Source organism: Perna viridis, chromosome 13 (genome assembly GCF_037379345.1).
Source record: "Perna viridis isolate PV_CMFRI_1.1 ecotype Kerala chromosome 13, ASM3737934v1, whole genome shotgun sequence".
NCBI classification, from domain to species: Eukaryota; Metazoa; Mollusca; class Bivalvia; order Mytilida; family Mytilidae; genus Perna; species Perna viridis.
Genome location: NC_142457.1, coordinates 35,957,572 through 35,979,753, shown reverse-complemented (window position 1 = coordinate 35,979,753; position 22,182 = coordinate 35,957,572). Strand labels below are relative to the sequence as shown.

General features: G+C 35.9%; 1 long non-coding RNA gene across 1 annotated transcript; it reads left to right on the top strand.

The window, feature by feature from the left end:
* Nucleotides 1–1,839: 1,839 nt before the first annotated feature.
* Nucleotides 1,840–21,991, top strand: LOC148600640 (uncharacterized). The gene is made up of 12 exons (XR_015917614.1): nt 1,840–1,912; nt 2,758–4,375; nt 5,468–5,807; nt 6,712–6,882; nt 8,193–8,328; nt 9,434–9,773; nt 10,678–12,294; nt 13,349–13,483; nt 18,134–18,265; nt 18,583–18,633; nt 19,582–19,666; nt 21,762–21,991. It is a non-coding gene; the product is annotated as an uncharacterized LOC148600640 (long non-coding RNA).
* The last annotated feature ends 191 nt before the right edge of the window (nt 21,992–22,182 follow it).

Sequence of the window (22,182 nt, the reverse complement as noted above, 5' to 3'; positions counted from 1 at the left end):
AAAGAAGGTCTCACAGTCTTCGGACACTTTAATGTTCAACTCTTTGCTTTTCATCTTGGCTGATGTACCAGGTCTGTTGTTGGTCCTGTGTATTGCAGAATGAAGTCTGCCTTCCATGTTTTTTCCATGAGTTACATTTTTTGGTAAACTCACACTCAATGCACGATGAACTCCTTCATTTTTATTTGTTGTGTGGAACATTCTCATGCTATTGACTGCTTCCTCACTAAGTATCATTTTCAGTAGTTTTAGCAGTATAATTTCATCAATTTCATCTATTTTCAGCACAGTGATGTTGTAAGTGCTTAGGTAAAAGGATCTGGTCCACCAGTTATCACTGACTGTACCTTTGCATACCACAGACTCCTTAAGGCAAGATGAACAGTCTCCACCATAACACTGGACTGTAGTTGAAAGGATGGTAGGTAATTTTTTACATACTTTTTCTGTGTCCTAGTTATATTCATTCATTAACTGGTTCAATATCATGGAACTGCGACACTTCAAGTCCAGGCTAAACATTTTCTTCAAGTCCTTGTTCTCTTCTTTAGTTTGTCCATGAAACATTGTCTCACTAAACTCAGCTCGCATTCCCGCTCGGAATTGATGTTGGCTTAGATGTACTGGGTCAGCCAGTCTCTGCACTTCCCACATAGGATACAGTACATGTATGGCATCTTCTACTCCTTTAGCGGAACGCGCATCTCCATCTGTTGTGGCATAACAGATAAGCATACCTTGCAGTGCAAGCTGATTTCCAATTTCTTTTCCCATGGCATATTCTGATATTGGTATAGTTCTATGAAGGGTAGCAATACAGCCTTCATGGCCTGGGCACTCTGCATCAAATCCCTTTCCTCTGAGCCAAGCTCCCTTCCAACATAGCTGGTTTAGTGAAGATACTGTGACTACAAACTTCCATGGAGTATTTTGTTCAATCGCAAGCATCTGTGCCTGTGATGCATTTAACCCTGGTTTCTTCCTGCTGGCCTTGTTGCAGTTGGGTACCTGCCATCTAAGGTCACATCTATCACATTTTCTGGTTGTCCATTCTTTTTGTTGTATGACCTTATCTTTCATGTCGTCCTTGTTCTGCTTTACCATAACTTTAGGAATTCGGTCGGTGTTTCTCTGCATACCACTCTTGCATGGAGGTGGAACACTTACACGTGCTAAAATCTCCTGGGTCTTGGTGCTTCCTATTGGACTATCTAGTCCTGCTGAAACTAGCACAATGTTAGTACCGGCTGGATTTGGCCCTGGCTTGTTGTTTTCAACTTCTGAGTACAACTTTGCTAGTGTAGGAGTCGCAAACCAACAGTTTGCACACCGAACTCTGTACATGATACAGGCACCCCATTTTCTGTCACTATGTGGCTCCATCCATGGCCTCTTGCAAGTTTTTGGTGTTTCCCTGTGCTGTTGGTACGCCAAGTTGAACATGTCAAACATCTTTTCACTCTCAATAATATGAGAATTGTTTGATGTCACCTTTTCTTTGTCTGCTTTCAGGAACTGTGGCCGCAGGATCATACTGGATTTAATCACACCACTTCCATCTTCTTTTACCACTTGTGAGCTGTCAGTCCTGGATACGGAATCAGCTTCGATGTCGTCTTGTTGGTGATCTTGCAGATTCATTCGGATGTAAGCTTTTGACTCTTCTTCATCTGATTAAACTGCATTCTCAAAAACGAGACCTTTCGACCATGGAGTATGACCTTTCTTGAACCGTCCAGCATTACTGACCTTGTGGCTTCCTGCTAAACCAGTTTTGCCTTTGTTGTGTGGAGTATTACCATCAGTAAACATATTTGAATCTTCTTCTTGTATGGTTCCGCAACAAAATTTGGTATGATTTTAGTCTCAAAAGGGCTACTATTTGTACTTTTTGGTTCTTTTGATAGTTTAGGTGAGAATTTCTAGATGCTGACAATGTTTACTTAGTTCTAATAAGGCTCAGGGTGCAGTCTTTTACTCATTAGATCAGATAATTTGATCCTAATAGGATACTAGACCGCCCCCTGAGTGATGGGGGTTTTCAAAGAATCATCAAAAGAAAGCCAATATGGTGGTTCAATTCCGTATTATTGATAACAAATATTTGATTTGGGATTGTTTTTGTACTTTTTAAGTAGATACTAGTAAAAAAAATAAAATGCCTTTAGAAAAAAAAAAAAAATTAAATTGACCATTTTTGCACCATTATATTATAATTTTCGTTCTTTGAGACCCAAATGTGATAAATCAATTTTGTTTTCTTTAAAATGTGAAGAAAAAAACTTGCTGTGATGAAAATTTCCTAAAATACCTGTGTAATTATTCAAAAATTTTCTTATCTAAAGACCTTTATGTATGAGTATGCAACCCTGAGCCTTTAGATTATTGGTCATATCGGCACCTGTAGAAAATAATTATTTACACAAATACTTTTCAACTTATCAAGAATCTGTAAATTGGGGCTGTTTTCTGAATCATTAAAGTAATTTATAATATTTTTTTCTATTTTTTTTTATGAAGTAGAAGTATTTTTAATTTTAGTTTCATTTGATTCAATTCTATTTTTTTCCATATTTGGAATTGGAAAAAAAAAATTAAACCACTTTAAAACTATTTTGATAAAAGAAAATTTGTAATTCAAATACTATAATTATCCAAGAGAAAAAAACACTTTAGTTTGTGAAAATATCTCAAAAAGTAAAAAAGTTATTGCAATATTGATAAAAGTGGTCATATCTAACTTTTTGAATTTTTCAGATAAGAAAGAAGAGCTGAAAACAGTTTTGGGTAGCTGTCTTTGAAGCTGGTTTGTGGACATGATGATGGACCGATTTGATCGAAACTTTGCTGAATAATTGGAAATATGATGAAATAACAGAAGATGGCTTTTTATTACAATATTTTAACTTTAGCGCATCTAATAGAGAGGTATGTTTGCATACAAAAACAGCTGATATGGCTACATTTTCATATTGGTGAGTATTTTTATGTTTCATATGTGTAGTAGAGGTACAGTACTATTGAAATATATCAAATTTACTATATTTTGAGGAAATTTTGCATAATTTAGCCATTTTTCAAAAGATAGGGGTTGGATATCTCAAATTTGGATTTTTTTTTGTGGTTTTGAGGAGTACCAAATCCTCTTTTTGAGAAATATTCCTACTCAATCTTGCTTGAAAAAGTAACTTTACAAAATGGATGCCTTTTTTTCAGAAGTACCATCAAAAGCTAGAGGAAAAATGTGCCCTTGGGCTAAATGGAGAGTGTTTTATTTGGACAGGGTCATGTACACCAAATGGCAAATATGGGGTCATAAATTGTAGATTTCCTGGTGCCATTGGGTGGAAATTATTATATGTGCACAGGCTTGCATACATGATACAGCATAGGGCTGCACAGTTAGCAGCTGTTGATGTATCACACCTGTGCCACAATACCAAATGCATAAATGCAGCCCATCTGGTGTTGGAACCACATGGTTTCAACAACAGTAGGCAAACATGTGTGTCGAAAGGGGAATGTATAGGTCACATTGCCCCTTTTCCGCCCTGTTTAGTGCACCTTAAGATGCCAGATAATAATTTAGGTATTTCAATGGATTTAAAAGAAAATGGGCAGGGGAAAGTGTTCATTTATTCATTAAATTTCATTTTATTCGTATCAATATAAGAAATCTTTTTGAAAGATTTGGGTGGTCCTTAAAAGGACCTTTGATTTTTTTAAGCTGTCTGTCTTTTACTTAGGCATCTTCTTCTTGCAGTATGCATCATGCATCAGCTCATCTGGTACAGGATCTAGTTGCCCTTTTACATAGTCTGGTCTCTTTTTGTGGAGCTCTTTATGAATCTTGTGTTCCTCCAGTCTGACAGCTGCCTGTTGTAACCTTCTTATCTTTACTTCAGGTTTCTGCTCATAAGTCCTTTTGTAAGTATACTCTCTGTCCATTTTATCAAAGAAGGTCTCACAGTCTTCGGACACTTTAATGTTCAACTCTTTGCTTTTCATCTTGGCTGATGTACCAGGTCTGTTGTTGGTCCTGCGTATTGCAGAATGAAGTCTGCCTTCCATGTTTTTTCCATGAGTTACATTTTTTGGTAAACTCACACTCAATGCACGATGAACTCCTTCATTTTTATTTGTTGTGTGGAACATTCTCATGCTATTGACTGCTTCCTCACTAAGTATCATTTTCAGTAGTTTTAGCAGTATAATTTCATCAATTTCATCTATTTTCAGCACAGTGATGTTGTAAGTGCTTAGGTAAAAGGATCTGGTCCACCAGTTATCACTGACTGTACCTTTGCATACCACAGACTCCTTAAGGCAAGATGAACAGTCTCCACCATAACACTGGACTGTAGTTGAAAGGATGGTAGGTAATTTTTTACATACTTTTTCTGTGTCCTAGTTATATTCATTCATTAACTGGTTCAATATCATGGAACTGCAACACTTCAAGTCCAGGCTAAACATTTTCTTCAAGTCCTTGTTCTCTTCTTTAGTTTGTCCATGAAACATGGTCTCACTAAACTCAGCTCGCATTCCCGCTCGGAATTGATGTTGGCTTAGATGTACTGGGTCAGCCAGTCTCTGCACTTCCCACATAGGATACAGTACATGTATGGCATCTTCTACTCCTTTAGCGGAACGTGCATCTCCATCTGTTGTGGCATAACAGATAAGCATACCTTGCAGTGCAAGCTGATTTCCAATTTCTTTTCCCATGGCATATTCTGATATTGGTATAGTTCAATGAAGGGTAGCAGTACAGCCTTCATGGCCTGGGCACTCTGCATCAAATCCCTTTCCTCTGAGCCAAGCTCCCTTCCAACATAGCTGGTTTAGTGAAGATACTGTGACTACAAACTTCCATGGAGTATTTTGTTCAATCGCAAGCATCTGTGCCTGTGATGCATTTAACCCTGGTTTCTTCCTGCTGGACCTTGTTGCAGTTGGGTACCTGCCATCTAAGGTCACATCTATCACATTTTCTGGTTGTCCATTCTTTTTGTTATATGACCTTATCTTTCATGTCGTCCTTGTTCTGCTTTACCATAACTTTAGGAATTCGGTCGGTGTTTCTCTGCATACCACTCTTGCATGGAGGTGGAACACTTACACGTGCTAAAATCTCCTGGGTCTTGGTGCTTCCTATTGGACTATCTAGTCCTGCTGAAACTAGCACAATGTTAGTACCGGCTGGATTTGGCCCTGGCTTGTTGTTTTCAACTTCTGAGTACAACTTTGCTAGTGTTGGAGTCGCAAACCAACAGTTTGCACACCGAACTCTGTACATGATACAGGCACCCCATTTTCTGTCACTATGTGGCTCCATCCATGGCCTCTTGCAAGTTTTTGGTGTTTCCCTGTGCTGTTGGTACGCCAAGTTGAACATGTCAAACATCTTTTCACTCTCAATAATATGAGAATTGTTTGATGTCACCTTTTCTTTGTCTGCTTTCAGGAACTGTGGCCGCAGGATCATACTGGATTTAATCACACCACTTCCATCTTCTTTTACCACTTGTGAGCTGTCAGTCCTGGATACGGAATCAGCTTCGATGTCGTCTTGTTGGTGATCTTGCAGATTCATTCGGATGTAAGCTTTTGACTCTTCTTCATCTGATTAAACTGCATTCTCAAAAACGAGACCTTTCGACCATGGAGTATGACCTTTCTTGAACCGTCCAGCATTACTGACCTTGTGGCTTCCTGCTAAACCAGTTTTGCCTTTGTTGTGTGGAGTATTACCATCAGTAAACATATTTGAATCTTCTTCTTGTATGGTTCCGCAACAAAATTTGGTATGATTTTAGTCTCAAAAGGGCTACTATTTGTACTTTTTGATTCTTTTGATAGTTTAGGTGAGAATTTCTAGATGCTGACAATGTTTACTTAGTTCTAATAAGGCTCAGGGTGCAGTCTTTTACTCATTAGATCAGATAATTTGATCCTAATAGGATACTAGACCGCCCCCTGAGTGATGGGGGTTTTCAAAGAATCATCAAAAGAAAGCCAATATGGTGGTTTAATTCCGTATTATTGATAACAAATATTTGATTTGGGATTGTTTTTGTACTTTTTAAGTAGATACTAGTAAAAAAAATAAAATGCCTTTAGAAAAAAAAAAAAAATTAAATTGACCATTTTTGCACTATTATATTATAATTTTCGTTCTTTGAGACCCAAATGTGATAAATCAATTTTGTTTTCTTTAAAATGTGAAGAAAAAAACTTGCTGTGATGAAAATTTCCTAAAATACCTGTGTAATTATTCAAAAATTTTCTTATCTAAAGACCTTTATGTATGAGTATGCAACCCTGAGCCTTTAGATTATTGGTCATATCGGCACCTGTAGAAAATAATTATTTACACAAATACTTTTCAACTTATCAAGAATCTGTAAATTGGGGCTGTTTTCTGAATCATTAAAGTAATTTATAATATTTTTTTCTATTTTTTTTATGAAGTAGAAGTATTTTTAATTTTAGTTTCATTTGATTCAATTCTATTTTTTTCCATATTTGGAATTGGAAAAAAAAAATTAAACCACTTTAAAACTATTTTGATAAAAGAAAATTTGTAATTCAAATACTATAATTATCCAAGAGAAAAAAACACTTTAGTTTGTGAAAATATCTCAAAAAGTAAAAAAGTTATTGCAATATTGATAAAAGTGGTCATATCTAACTTTTTGAATTTTTCAGATAAGAAAGAAGAGCTGAAAACAGTTTTGGGTAGCTGTCTTTGAAGCTGGTTTGTGGACATGATGATGGACCGATTTGATCGAAACTTTGCTGAATAATTGGAAATATGATGAAATAACAGAAGATGGCTTTTTATTACAATATTTTAACTTTAGCGCATCTAATAGAGAGGTATGTTTGCATACAAAAACAGCTGATATGGCTACATTTTCATATTGGTGAGTATTTTTATGTTTCATATGTGTAGTAGAGGTACAGTACTATTGAAATATATCAAATTTACTATATTTTGAGGAAATTTTGCATAATTTAGCCATTTTTCAAAAGATAGGGGTTGGATATCTCAAATTTGGATTTTTTTTTGTGGTTTTGAGGAGTACCAAATCCTCTTTTTGAGAAATATTCCTACTCAATCTTGCTTGAAAAAGTAACTTTACAAAATGGATGCCTTTTTTCAGAAGTACCATCAAAAGCTAGAGGAAAAATGTGCCCTTGGGCTAAATGGAGAGTGTTTTATTTGGACAGGGTCATGTACACCAAATGGCAAATATGGGGTCATAAATTGTAGATTTCTTGGTGCCATTGGGTGGAAATTATTATATGTGCACAGGCTTGCATACATGATACAGCATAGGGCTGCACAGTTAGCAGCTGTTGATGTATCACACCTGTGCCACAATACCAAATGCATAAATGCAGCCCATCTGGTGTTGGAACCACATGGTTTCAACAACAGTAGGCAAACATGTGTGTCGAAAGGGGAATGTATAGGTCACATTGCCCCTTTTCCGCCCTGTTTAGTGCACCTTAAGATGCCAGATAATAATTTAGGTATTTCAATGGATTTAAAAGAAAATGGGCAGGGGAAAGTGTTCATTTATTCATTAAATTTCATTTTATTCGTATCAATATAAGAAATCTTTTTGAAAGATTTGGGTGGTCCTTAAAAGGACCTTTGATTTTTTTAAGCTGTCTGTCTTTTACTTAGGCATCTTCTTCTTGCAGTATGCATCATGCATCAGCTCATCTGGTACAGGATCTAGTTGCCCTTTTACATAGTCTGGTCTCTTTTTGTGGAGCTCTTTATGAATCTTGTGTTCCTCCAGTCTGACAGCTGCCTGTTGTAACCTTCTTATCTTTACTTCAGGTTTCTGCTCATAAGTCCTTTTGTAAATATACTCTCTGTCCATTTTATCAAAGAAGGTCTCACAGTCCTCGGACACTTTAATGTTCAACTCTTTGCTTTTCATCTTGGCTGATGTACCAGGTCTGTTGTTGGTCCTGTGTATTGCAGAATGAAGTCTGCCTTCCATGTTTTTTCCATGAGTTACATTTTTTGGTAAACTCACACTCAATGCACGATGAACTCCTTCATTTTTATTTGTTGTGTGGAACATTCTCATGCCATTGACTGCTTCCTCACTAAGTATCATTTTCAGTAGTTTTAGCAGTATAATTTCATCAATTTCATCTATTTTCAGCACAGTGATGTTGTAAGTGCTTAGGTAAAAGGATCTGGTCCACCAGTTATCACTGACTGTACCTTTGCATACCACAGACTCCTTAAGGCAAGATGAACAGTCTCCACCATAACACTGGACTGTAGTTGAAAGGATGGTAGGTAATTTTTTACATACTTTTTCTGTGTCCTAGTTATATTCATTCATTAACTGGTTCAATATCATGGAACTGCGACACTTCAAGTCCAGGCTAAACATTTTCTTCAAGTCTTTGTTCTCTTCTTTAGTTTGTCCATGAAACATGGTCTCACTAAACTCAGCTCGCATTCCCGCTCGGAATTGATGTTGGCTTAGATGTACTGGGTCAGCCAGTCTCTGCACTTCCCACATAGGATACAGTACATGTATGGCATCTTCTACTCCTTTAGCGGAACGTGCATCTCCATCTGTTGTGGCATAACGGATAAGCATACCTTGCAGTGCAAGCTGATTTCCAATTTCTTTTCCCATGGCATATTCTGATATTGGTATAGTTCTATGAAGGGTAGCAATACAGCCTTCATGGCCTGGGCACTCTGCATCAAATCCCTTTCCTCTGAGCCAAGCTCCCTTCCAACATAGCTGGTTTAGTGAAGATACTGTGACTACAAACTTCCATGGAGTATTTTGTTCAATCGCAAGCATCTGTGCCTGTGATGCATTTAACCCTGGTTTCTTCCTGCTGGCCTTGTTGCAGTTGGGTACCTGCCATCTAAGGTCACATCTATCACATTTTCTGGTTGTCCCTTCTTTTAATTGTATGCCTTCACTTGTTCAACCTTATCTTTCATGTCGTCCTTGTTCTGCTTTACCATAACTTTAGAAATTCGGTCGGTGTTTCTCTGCATACCACTCTTGCATGGAGGTGGAACACTTACACACGCTAAAATCTCCTGGGTCTTGGTGCTTCCTATTGGACTATCTAGTCCTGCTGAAACTAGCGGCTAGTTAGTACCGGCTGGATTTGGCCCTGGCTTGTTGTTTTCAACTTCTGAGTACAACTTTGCTAGTGTTGGAGTCGCAAACCAACAGTTTGCACACCGAACTCTGTACATGATACAGGCACCCCATTTTCTGTCACTATGTGGCTCCATCCATGGCCTCTTGCAAGTTTTTGGTGTTTCCCTGTGCTGTTGGTACGCCAAGTTGAACATGTCAAACATCTTTTCACTCTCAATAATATGAGAATTGTTTGATGTCACCTTTTCTTTGTCTGCTTTCAGGAACCGTGGCCGCAGGATCATACTGGATTTAATCACACCACTTCCATCTTCTTTTACCACTTGTGAGCTGTCAGTCCTGGATACGGAATCAGCTTCGATGTCGTCTTGTTGGTGATCTTGCAGATTCATTCGGATGTAAGCTTTTGACTCTTCTTCATCTGATTAAACTGCATTCTCAAAAACGAGACCTTTCGACCATGGAGTATGACCTTTCTTGAACCGTCCAGCATTACTGACCTTGTGGCTTCCTGCTAGACCAGTTTTGCCTTTGTTGTGTGGAGTATTACCATCAGTAAACATATTTGAATCTTCTTCTTGTATGGTTCCGCAACAAAATTTGGTATGATTTTAGTCTCAAAAGGGCTACTATTTGTACTTTTTGGTTCTTTTGATAGTTTAGGTGAGAATTTCTAGATGCTGACAATGTTTACTTAGTTCTAATAAGGCTCAGGGTGCAGTCTTTTACTCATTAGATCAGATAATTTGATCCTAATAGGATACTAGACCGCCCCCTGAGTGATGGGGGTTTTCAAAGAATCATCAAAAGAAAGCCAATATGGTGGTTTAATTCCGTATTATTGATAACAAATATTTGATTTGGGATTGTTTTTGTACTTTTTAAGTAGATACTAGTAAAAAAAATAAAATGCCTTTAGAAAAAAAAAAAAAATTAAATTGACCATTTTTGCACCATTATATTATAATTTTCGTTCTTTGAGACCCAAATGTGATAAATCAATTTTGTTTTCTTTAAAATGTGAAGAAAAAAACTTGCTGTGATGAAAATTTCCTAAAATACCTGTGTAATTATTCAAAAATTTTCTTATCTAAAGACCTTTATGTATGAGTATGCAACCCTGAGCCTTTAGATTATTGGTCATATCGGCACCTGTAGAAAATAATTATTTACACAAATACTTTTCAACTTATCAAGAATCTGTAAATTGGGGCTGTTTTCTGAATCATTAAAGTAATTTATAATATTTTTTTCTATTTTTTTTATGAAGTAGAAGTATTTTTAATTTTAGTTTCATTTGATTCAATTCTATTTTTTTCCATATTTGGAATTGGAAAGAAAAAATTAAACCACTTTAAAACTATTTTGATAAAAGAAAATTTGTAATTCAAATACTATAATTATCCAAGAGAAAAAAACACTTTAGTTTGTGAAAATATCTCAAAAAGTAAAAAAGTTATTGCAATATTGATAAAAGTGGTCATATCTAACTTTTTGAATTTTTCAGATAAGAAAGAAGAGCTGAAAACAGTTTTGGGTAGCTGTCTTTGAAGCTGGTTTGTGGACATGATGATGGACCGATTTGATCGAAACTTTGCTGAATAATTGGAAATATGATGAAATAACAGAAGATGGCTTTTTATTACAATATTTTAACTTTAGCGCATCTAATAGAGAGGTATGTTTGCATACAAAAACAGCTGATATGGCTACATTTTCATATTGGTGAGTATTTTTATGTTTCATATGTGTAGTAGAGGTACAGTACTATTGAAATATATCAAATTTACTATATTTTGAGGAAATTTTGCATAATTTAGCCATTTTTCAAAAGATAGGGGTTGGATATCTCAAATTTGGATTTTTTTTTGTGGTTTTGAGGAGTACCAAATCCTCTTTTTGAGAAATATTCCTACTCAATCTTGCTTGAAAAAGTAACTTTACAAAATGGATGCCTTTTTTCAGAAGTACCATCAAAAGCTAGAGGAAAAATGTGCCCTTGGGCTAAATGGAGAGTGTTTTATTTGGACAGGGTCATGTACACCAAATGGCAAATATGGGGTCATAAATTGTAGATTTCCTGGTGCCATTGGGTGGAAATTATTATATGTGCACAGGCTTGCATACATGATACAGCATAGGGCTGCACAGTTAGCAGCTGTTGATGTATCACACCTGTGCCACAATACCAAATGCATAAATGCAGCCCATCTGGTGTTGGAACCACATGGTTTCAACAACAGTAGGCAAACATGTGTGTCGAAAGGGGAATGTATAGGTCACATTGCCCCTTTTCCGCCCTGTTTAGTGCACCTTAAGATGCCAGATAATAATTTAGGTATTTCAATGGATTTAAAAGAAAATGGGCAGGGGAAAGTGTTCATTTATTCATTAAATTTCATTTTATTCGTATCAATATAAGAAATCTTTTTGAAAGATTTGGGTGGTCCTTAAAAGGACCTTTGATTTTTTTAAGCTGTCTGTCTTTTACTTAGGCATCTTCTTCTTGCAGTATGCATCATGCATCAGCTCATCTGGTACAGGATCTAGTTGCCCTTTTACATAGTCTGGTCTCTTTTTGTGGAGCTCTTTATGAATCTTGTGTTCCTCCAGTCTGACAGCTGCCTGTTGTAACCTTCTTATCTTTACTTCAGGTTTCTGCTCATAAGTCCTTTTGTAAGTATACTCTCTGTCCATTTTATCAAAGAAGGTCTCACAGTCTTCGGACACTTTAATGTTCAACTCTTTGCTTTTCATCTTGGCTGATGTACCAGGTCTGTTGTTGGTCCTGCGTATTGCAGAATGAAGTCTGCCTTCCATGTTTTTTCCATGAGTTACATTTTTTGGTAAACTCACACTCAATGCACGATGAACTCCTTCATTTTTATTTGTTGTGTGGAACATTCTCATGCTATTGACTGCTTCCTCACTAAGTATCATTTTCAGTAGTTTTAGCAGTATAATTTCATCAATTTCATCTATTTTCAGCACAGTGATGTTGTAAGTGCTTAGGTAAAAGGATCTGGTCCACCAGTTATCACTGACTGTACCTTTGCATACCACAGACTCCTTAAGGCAAGATGAACAGTCTCCACCATAACACTGGACTGTAGTTGAAAGGATGGTAGGTAATTTTTTACATACTTTTTCTGTGTCCTAGTTATATTCATTCATTAACTGGTTCAATATCATGGAACTGCGACACTTCAAGTCCAGGCTAAACATTTTCTTCAAGTCCTTGTTCTCTTCTTTAGTTTGTCCATGAAACATGGTCTCACTAAACTCAGCTCGCATTCCCGCTCGGAATTGATGTTGGCTTAGATGTACTGGGTCAGCCAGTCTCTGCACTTCCCACATAGGATACAGTACATGTATGGCATCTTCTACTCCTTTAGCGGAACGCGCATCTCCATCTGTTGTGGCATAACGGATAAGCATACCTTGCAGTGCAAGCTGATTTCCAATTTCTTTTCCCATGGCATATTCTGATATTGGTATAGTTCTATGAAGGGTAGCAGTACAGCCTTCATGGCCTGGGCACTCTGCATCAAATCCCTTTCCTCTGAGCCAAGCTCCCTTCCAACATAGCTGGTTTAGTGAAGATACTGTGACTACAAACTTCCATGGAGTATTTTGTTCAATCGCAAGCATCTGTGCCTGTGATGCATTTAACCCTGGTTTCTTCCTGCTGGACCTTGTTGCAGTTGAGTACCTGCCATCTAAGGTCACATCTATCACACTTTCATGTCGTCCTTGTTCTGCTTTACCATAACTTTAGAAATTCGGTCGGTGTTTCTCTGCATACCACTCTTGCATGGAGGTGGAACACTTACACACGCTAAAATCTCCTGGGTCTTGGTGCTTCCTATTGGACTATCTAGTCCTGCTGAAACTAGCGCAATGTTAGTACCGGCTGGATTTGGCCCTGGCTTGTTGTTTTCAACTTCTGAGTACAACTTTGCTAGTGTTGGAGTCGCAAACCAACAGTTTGCACACCGAACTCTGTACATGATACAGGCACCCCATTTTCTGTCACTATGTGGCTCCATCCATGGCCTCTTGCAAGTTTTTGGTGTTTCCCTGTGCTGTTGGTACGCCAAGTTGAACATGTCAAACATCTTTTCACTCTCAATAATATGAGAATTGTTTGATATAACCTTTTCTTTGTCTGCTTTCAGGAACCGTGGCCGCAGGATCATACTGGATTTAATCACACCACTTCCATCTTCTTTTACCACTTGTGAGCTGTCAGTCCTGGATACGGAATCAGCTTCGATGTCGTCTTGTTGGTGATCTTGCAGATTCATTCGGATGTAAGCTTTTGACTCTTCTTCATCTGATTAAACTGCATTCTCAAAAACGAGACCTTTTGTTATTTCAAATCTTGTATAGGAGGTGCACAATTGGAATATATATGTAATTAAGATTCTGTGAAAATTCATACAATTCTGTTAAGTGGTGTATGATGATTAATGGATAATAGATGGGTCCCACCTTTTGTAACGGAAGGAAGGAAGTATGAACATAAGGACAGACACCCCTATTATTATGTACATAAACATTTACCCCCTCCCCCACTTTGCAGTACAGGACTTGTAATCACTAGAACATGTTTAAAATTGGTCCAAGAACCTGGGACTTAAAAATAACATTTTAAGTAGCACTCCAGATAAGAATCATGCAAATTGTGAATCATTTGTTGGAAAGCCTACATATTTTTATTTTTGATACATGGACATGCACTGTATTTATTTTAAAATGTTTGAAGTAAACAGAAATTAATATGTGGCTCTCCATATAAACCTTGTTCTTAGGAAATAATAATCATAAAGAGTGTACTGTAGAATTCAAAATTAAGGGAACTTACTCTGTGAGATACTAAAATACAATAAAAACTGTTGGATTTTCAATGTGGATTATCTCTAAGAGCTGACAATTTTGGAATGAATGCTTACAGATTTTATCATATAGACCTATTAAGTAATATAATAACAAAAAAATGTGTAGCCTTTTTTAGGATGTATCATGTATTACAGAATTTGCATGATTCTTACAAAGACTACTTCTTAAGTCTTTTCTCTTTAAAAGGTAACAATTAATTTTGACTGATAGTACTGCCTACAAGGGGGAGGGAAGTAGGTAAATATCCACACCTATTGACTTGTTTCATTATACATGTATTCAGTTCCATAGTTTTCATTGGATATGCACTTTAAAGATATGTGACAGAAAAAAAAAACAACATGTCTCATCTTTTTATGCCCTTAACACACCAACTTTCCTTATTGTGGTTATATGTCCCTGTAGACTTGAGATATACATGTACATGGATGAATCATTTCTTTTACTTTTTAATAACATTTCTTAGAGCTGTCAGACCATCAACCTGTTGGACATAAGAACTGTCAGAGCATTGGTATAGCCCATATTATTTAAGTGTACTGGTTATTATTAACTAAAGATGTGAATTCAAGAAGAATTTTTATAGATAAGCATCTATAATCAAAAGATGTAAACATAGGGTTTTAATCTTGTTTCTTTTTTATTTACAGCTGCAATGTACATGTATTGCTGAAGCTACATGTACAAAAAACAGTTAAATTCAGTATCATCATATATGACAATTAACATTGTGAATTCCAAAAGAACATTTCCCTGTCACAACTGTCACCGCACCGCTAATTTTCCTTTACTTTGTTGAATGTTGCGCAAATTGTGCTTATTTTATATGTATGTGTTACACCATAATAGTAGAAGTTTTTAGTGTTTTGGTTTTTCAACCACTTCCATACCTGGACTTGAAATATTTTAGCAACTCAACAGTTGTTTCTAACATAATAGTGTATGGATTCTGGGTTACTCATTTTTTTTTTTCATTTCTATACATGTACATTTCATGTTCTTTCTTTTTATGTGTGTATTTTTCTTGGTCTTATAAACATGTCATTATTCTTAGATTATATTGCAACAAAATGGTTAAAATAAAAGGGAGTTCAAACATACAATTACATGTATATAAGTTCCGTGTTAAATATTCATGATTATATATGACATGATCTTTAAAAGATCATGTCACATTTTAGAAGTGTGCCAGTTTGTGTAACATTCAGGTATGTTTTCAATTTACTGTAAATTACATGAAACACTTAGATTAATGGACTCAAACTGTTCAACATCCTGAATAATTAAATTTAAAGGTATAAAAACTTGACTATTTTAGTTTCTACATTTTCAATTCAAAATGCACTAAATAGTGCTCAGAACCTTAGCCCGGGGCTGGGGCACTCTGCCCACAGAGCAACTGGGATGTGTGCCCCAGGTGGTAGAATGGGGTACCTCTGGCGTGTTGCATGCTGGGGTTGTCAGGCTATAATACGGAAAACCTGACCGCAAACCATAGTGGTTCACCGTGTTGGGAAAGATGCCACGTTCCTCGCACCTCTCCCTATTTCCAGTGGCAATCATTTTATCATCCATTTCATATTCATCATCTGAATATAGCTGAAATATTGCTGCTCGGACGTTAAACACCAACAAACAAACAAACAAACAAAATCAATTCAAAATTCAACTTACACATGTACATGTACATGTATCGACCCTCCAGTCAAATCTGTCAGTCAAATTTGTACATGTACGTGTACAGTGTACATGTATGAGCCACAGTCATTGAAATCAATTCTGCACAAAACAACTAACCACAATCAATTCTCAGTGTTCTCCCCATAATTTTTAAATAGCGTAGTGCTTACTGGCATAGCTCTTTCCCCTTTCCTCCAAAATTATAGCACAGTGCCCATAGTGCATTCTAACCAAAATTAATTACTGATAGCACAATGCTAAGAAACCATAGTGCTGCAAAGTACAGTGCTATAATGGCCTGGGGAGAACGCTGTTTCTTTAATAAGCTGTAGATTATGGCATAGTCCTGTGGAAGTCCATATTTCTGGTGACCTACATTATATACTTACAGAGACACCTACCAGACAAGACAAGTTTATTTTGCGAACTCAGACACAATTAAGTGCTACAAGAGCAATATGCATGTATGAACAAGTATATAACAATGTGGCAAAAGTAAGAATGAAAACAGATTAAATGAAAATCAACACACACACATATGTCAAAATCATTAAAACATTTTTTCGAATTTCGCAAAAAATATACATAACCTTATAATAACTTGGATTGTACATGTATTTACTGATCAGACACACTAACTCATTGTTCCTACAAGTAAAAAGATAATGGGATTCTGACATTTCCAACTTCTTTAGAATAACACAAATGGCATTGCCTATCCTGATATAGTACATTATGCCAGCACAGAATACAACTGTGCATCGACCTTTGAAATGCCAGTCTTAGAATATAATATCAGCAATAAAGCCTATTGAAGGAAATACTCAAACGACATGCACAAGTTTTAAATTCTTTGACAACAGAGTATGAAAGCAACATTTGAACATACACACATATGTTGTAGCATAATGATGGGGGATAACTTAAGTCTTACAAGCAGTAGACAAGTGCATGTACAAATACAATTAAACACAAACAAATTTTTTTGTATAGGTAAACATTTTGCCTGAACCCATACAGAATTATTGTACATACATGTACATGCATGAATGTACATGCCTAATACTTTAATACTCCTTTGTGTACACATATGTCTGGTTTTCATTCTTTGTTTGTTTGTTTGTTTGTTGGGGTTTAAAGCCCGAGCAGCAATATTTCAGCTATATTCAGGCAATGAACATGAAGTGGATGATAAAATGAACATGAAATGATGATGAAATGAAAAATGGGATGGGACACAAGGACAATAGGGTCGACAAATTTTGATTGCCACTGGAAATAGGGACAGGTAGGTAGAGTTGGGTAATTTTGACACCCAGACCTCCACGGGTCAGTTTTCATTCTTAGCACTGGAAAAAAAAATTCACAGGAAAAAAAAATATAGTGTTGATCATTCTTAGACTAGTAAGGGCAATATACAAGGTACAAAGAAATTGTAGTATTTTCATTGATAATTTAAATAGGGGGGAAAAATAATATTCAGTTTTTTATGCAGAAATTTCATACTAGTAAGAAACACATGTATGTGGCTATGTTTGCTGGCTGCAGGCTTTAATTTAAGACATGGAATTGTACATGTATACAGTGTATCAGTACATGTACTGGTATGTAATTTTAAGTTATCAATTGAATTACATGCATGTATGGAATGCACATTGTACATTAGAAATTACTGAAAAACTTCAAAAAGGTAAGTATTGATGGCCATGGAAAAATAAATACTACCATTTCTCTTATACCTGAATGGTCTTTTTTCAATTTTTCAACACATGCAATGCAACATCTTGATACTTGTAACATGTTTTTGCATAGTATCACTAAGTTAAAACTTGAGACACAAAAATGACAGAAATAAGTGTGTTACTGTTGAAAAAAATAACCGGATAACTTTCTGTGGACACCGCTCCATGGCATACACACACACTTACACCTGCATGACTTGATATAGAAGTTTTCAATGCAGGTGCACGCTTATTATGTATATTTGAAGGGATCACTTACTTGTATTTTTGCTCCATTCAATTGATATTTTTCTAGAAATAATGTCTTTATGCAGTACTTGAAGACTATTTTGAACAGTTATTTCCCCTTACCATATGTAACATTTGGTCACTTAATATCAGATTCATTCATGTTGACTATGTTTTTGAAAAGTTTTGGTGCTAATTACTGTTACGATAAATATTGTAATTTATAACAAGTCTGGAATAACAATTTTTATCATACTTTAGTCATATTTCTTCCTGTAAACCTTGAATTGTCAGTGACTCAGTCTGAGGCCTAATTGTCATAGCATAAAGCATGTGAATTTCATGTATTTTGGTAATATGGTGCAAATTGTGATTTTTCATGTAATAAATACAATGTTCTGTCTTATATAGGTATAAGCAATCAAGAATAGATGTCAATTGCCAGGTTTTAGAGGTTTGGCTGAACAACTGTGCCCTGCCGTAGCACCACAGCCTTATGTATTTGGATACTTGATTTGAAAATAACCTTCTTAAAAGATTCATGTAAGCATTTTTATTTTGTAACATACACCGCACTATCATATTGTGTACATTATTTAGTTAGAATGCTGATTTTATGCTTCACCAGAAAAAAAAAACAACTGCATTTTAGTTAGAAATATGTGTTTTTCATTACCTAATTTCCTTTGGCCTATAGCAGGAAGTGAATAATATAAGCAAATTTTACAGTTTTTTATGTATTGGGGCTATGTTTCTATAGGAAATACGCTACTTTATCAAATTAATGATGAAACAAGGGTGTCTTTTGTTCAGCTTTCATTATTTATGGAATGAACAGCATTGAATTTATTTTTTTGCAGGAGGGAAAAAGCTGTCTTTCATGATGTGCACAGTGATTCTAATATGCCCTGGTAAGGATCAAACCAAAGTATGAGAGCTCTGTAACTTCTTATTTGTGTCATAAAATGGATGTACTTAGTGAAAGAGTAAGCAAGGGAACCAAGGTTATAGCAGTAATCAAAAGAATGTAATCCAGGGACAAAGATTTGACATGGAAAACAGACATACACAACATAAAATAACTAAAATCATACATACAAAGTAACAAAAGCAAATGAGCAAGTCGGACTCCACTATAAACTGGGAGCATGGACCAGGTGCACCGGTAAAGTAAGCGTTCTCTGCTTTTCTAGAAACACCACCAGAGTTGCTCATAAAAAGTCAAGTCCGGGGTAGCGAACGAGGAAAGCACCTTTTCTGTTTGTTCATTCAGATGAGTGTAGGTAAAGACGCTGTGTTTTTTTAATTCCACAAAAAAATATGATATATTTGTTTGTTAGTTGGGGAAATGTGAGGCAAACATTTGGTTTAAAATGTAATATGTGTACCTTATTTTTTTGTGCTGTAATTCTATACCTACTTATATTGCCCAACTATACAGTGTTGTTGGTGCACCTACATTGTAATATACATGCACATCTCCTCGAAAAAAAAAAAAACTAATTATAAGAAGACAAATGGAAGTGTACCGGTTATCATTTCATAATTTTTACTGAAAGTACACGTATGTATTGCTGCATACATTGTACATATTTGTATTACCTTGTCTGTATTTCTGTGAGAATATTGTAACTTAAAATTATTTCACTCCCAGGGGATGGATTTCAAAATTTGTATGAGGATTTATATATGTAAATGTAAAATGTAAGTAAGAAGCACGTTTGGTTGCTCTCCGAGGTCAGCTTCCTGTACGAGTAGGGGTATACCTAGCACAACACTAGATACAGCTTCATATTTCATGATGATATCTAAAATTCACATATGTACATGGCACATTTATATGTTAATTTTATTTACAGACATCAAAGTTGGATTGAATGGAACTCTACTGCAGCTTGTAAAGATTAAATATTAGATTATGTCCTTAATGTACTAAGGATCCAGGTATTTAAAAACATGTTGTTATACTCCCTGCAAACGAAGTTTGGGAATATATTGGAATCTCCCTGTCTGTCTGTCTGTCTGTCATTCTGTCTGTCTGTCCATCCAACTGGCCACAATTCTTGTAAGCACAATTCGTAAACCGCTGAAGGGATTTTGATAAAACTTTAAAGGAAAGTTTGCATCATATGTAGATGAACATGAAGGAATATAGTTACTGTTGGGGACTTCAAAGGGAGGTAATCCAACTTGAGGGATTTTATACTGAGCATTGCATGCAAGGCTAACAATAGACCTTCAGTCAAACTCAAATAGGTATCAGATAGGCCCAAAGAAATGGGTCAAGGAAATGAAGTCAAAGAGAAAGTAGTCTTTAAATTGGGTAAAAATTAAAATATATAGATATATATAGGGCGCTGGACTTTGTGCAGGCGGTGTTGCCATAGATGTCACGGCAGTACGAGTTTGAGTCCCGCGGAGGGAAGGATAAAAAATTTGCTGTCAAATTTGCGATGCAAATTTTTGGACGTTCCCTCCGCAGGACTCAAACTCATACCGCTGTGACGTCTATGGCAACACCACCTGCACAAAGTCCAGCGCCCTAGACCGCTCGGCCAGCTAGGCTATATAAAAATATAGCTTTTGCTGGCCGGGTCATTCCTCCTCGTAGGATTAATCTAGGGCTGTAACTCAGTACATGATGTATGGTAGTATGGGACAGTTCAGTTAGATGTTATTATGTAGGATAGAGGATCAAATTAATGATGCATGTCACAACAAATCGAGTGGTCTAGGGCGCTGGACTTTGTGCAGGCGGTGTTGCCATAGATGTCACAGCGGTACGAGTTCGAGTCCCACGGAGGGAACGACCAAATATTTGCATCACAAATTTGACAGTTCTAACATCGTTGGGAATTTTTCAGACCTTTCTATACGTTTACATATGTTCCCTGTATCAATATGATCCGATGGAGCAGTGTAGCGAATAGAATCGTCACATTCTGAGACATTTTTCTTGTTTTGTGCATAGTCTCATTCCACCTTTTTACTAGGTGTATGTTGTGTTGATCTAAATATTCTAAAAATAGTTCACTAATTTGCAGTGTGTAACTGTGAGAAGTTATATTTAGATACAAAACAAATTCTAGTTAGTTAATTCATAATTAGAAGTTAAATGTACCTGCACATGTTTATAAACAAGACTCTGAGAATAGTAAAACAGACATAAACATCATCCCTTTTCGTAAACAGAGTCAAGGTGAAATGATGGCTGTTGTACTTAGGCATTTTTTACCCCCCCCCCCCCTTTCGTAAACAGAGTCAAGGGGAAATGATGGCTGTTGAACTCGGGCATTTTTCAGCAAAGCTTAGTCCCATCCATTGTCTGCAACTCCTTTTCAACAACTTGCAGGATTGTTATGAAACTTAACAGGATGTTGGATTACCAAATTTGGATATCCATGTTGTCATATGAATTTATGTTTAAAGTAAATTTACAGTTATGTTCTGTTATTGTGTTGTCAACAAAAACAATATTATTGAGTGGGGTGTTTTAGAAATGGCATCAAAACAGTGTGTTAAAAAATACTTCATTTATCCTCCATAATTGTGTCCAATATGAATCCTGGGTCATCATACAGGATTCAATAGGTGTTGGGTATCAGTCCCATTAAGGGCAATGTCTAGTTATATTCTGTCGTCAATCATTTTGCAATTTTGAAAGTCAGAAAAATTAAAATATTAATTAGAAATTCCTTCAAATATCTTGTTGTGGCATAAGTACATGACATTCCTTTAACTACTTATGTTTTAAAATGAAATGTGCCTTATATTTATTCCTCTAGCACTTTAAATGCGCTCAGTAAAGTGCAAAAAACATTTCCAGAAGTATTGAAACAATTATAATTAACAATTCATTATATCATTTTGAAGAAAATACAAATCTGTTGTTTGGTTAAATTATTCTCATCATGATAATTCAATGACAAATATATGTGCATGTATACATTTACATATACTACACTGTAGCACTTGCATGTTTGAAATAATATCTATTATCCTATTTCTGTATAACAGAATCTTTTTTTTTCTTTTTCAGATTCCATCATATTTCCTACAAAGACTTCTTGGATTAATTGTGGTTTATTTTGTGCAAATATAGACAGAAAAGAATATGAGACTGAACTGATTTGATAGTTTCAAATTAGCTGAAGTGTGTTTCATGCATGACTGTTTTATTGTGACAAAGAATTTTGTACACAAAATCTATTGTTTATACTACATATTTTGATGTCTTATATGGAGTAATAAAGAAAAATCCACACATGATTGTACATGTTGAGTTGTACATTTATGTTGTTACATTTTGTTGATACAAACTATGGTGCTATTCTAAATTGTATATGTGCTGTTTATGGTAGTTATTTCAAAATTTAAAGAGAGATTGTGGGAAATATGTCATTTAAAAGGAACAAGAGGAAAAACAATGCTAAATTAAACCAAAGAAATTCAATGAAAAA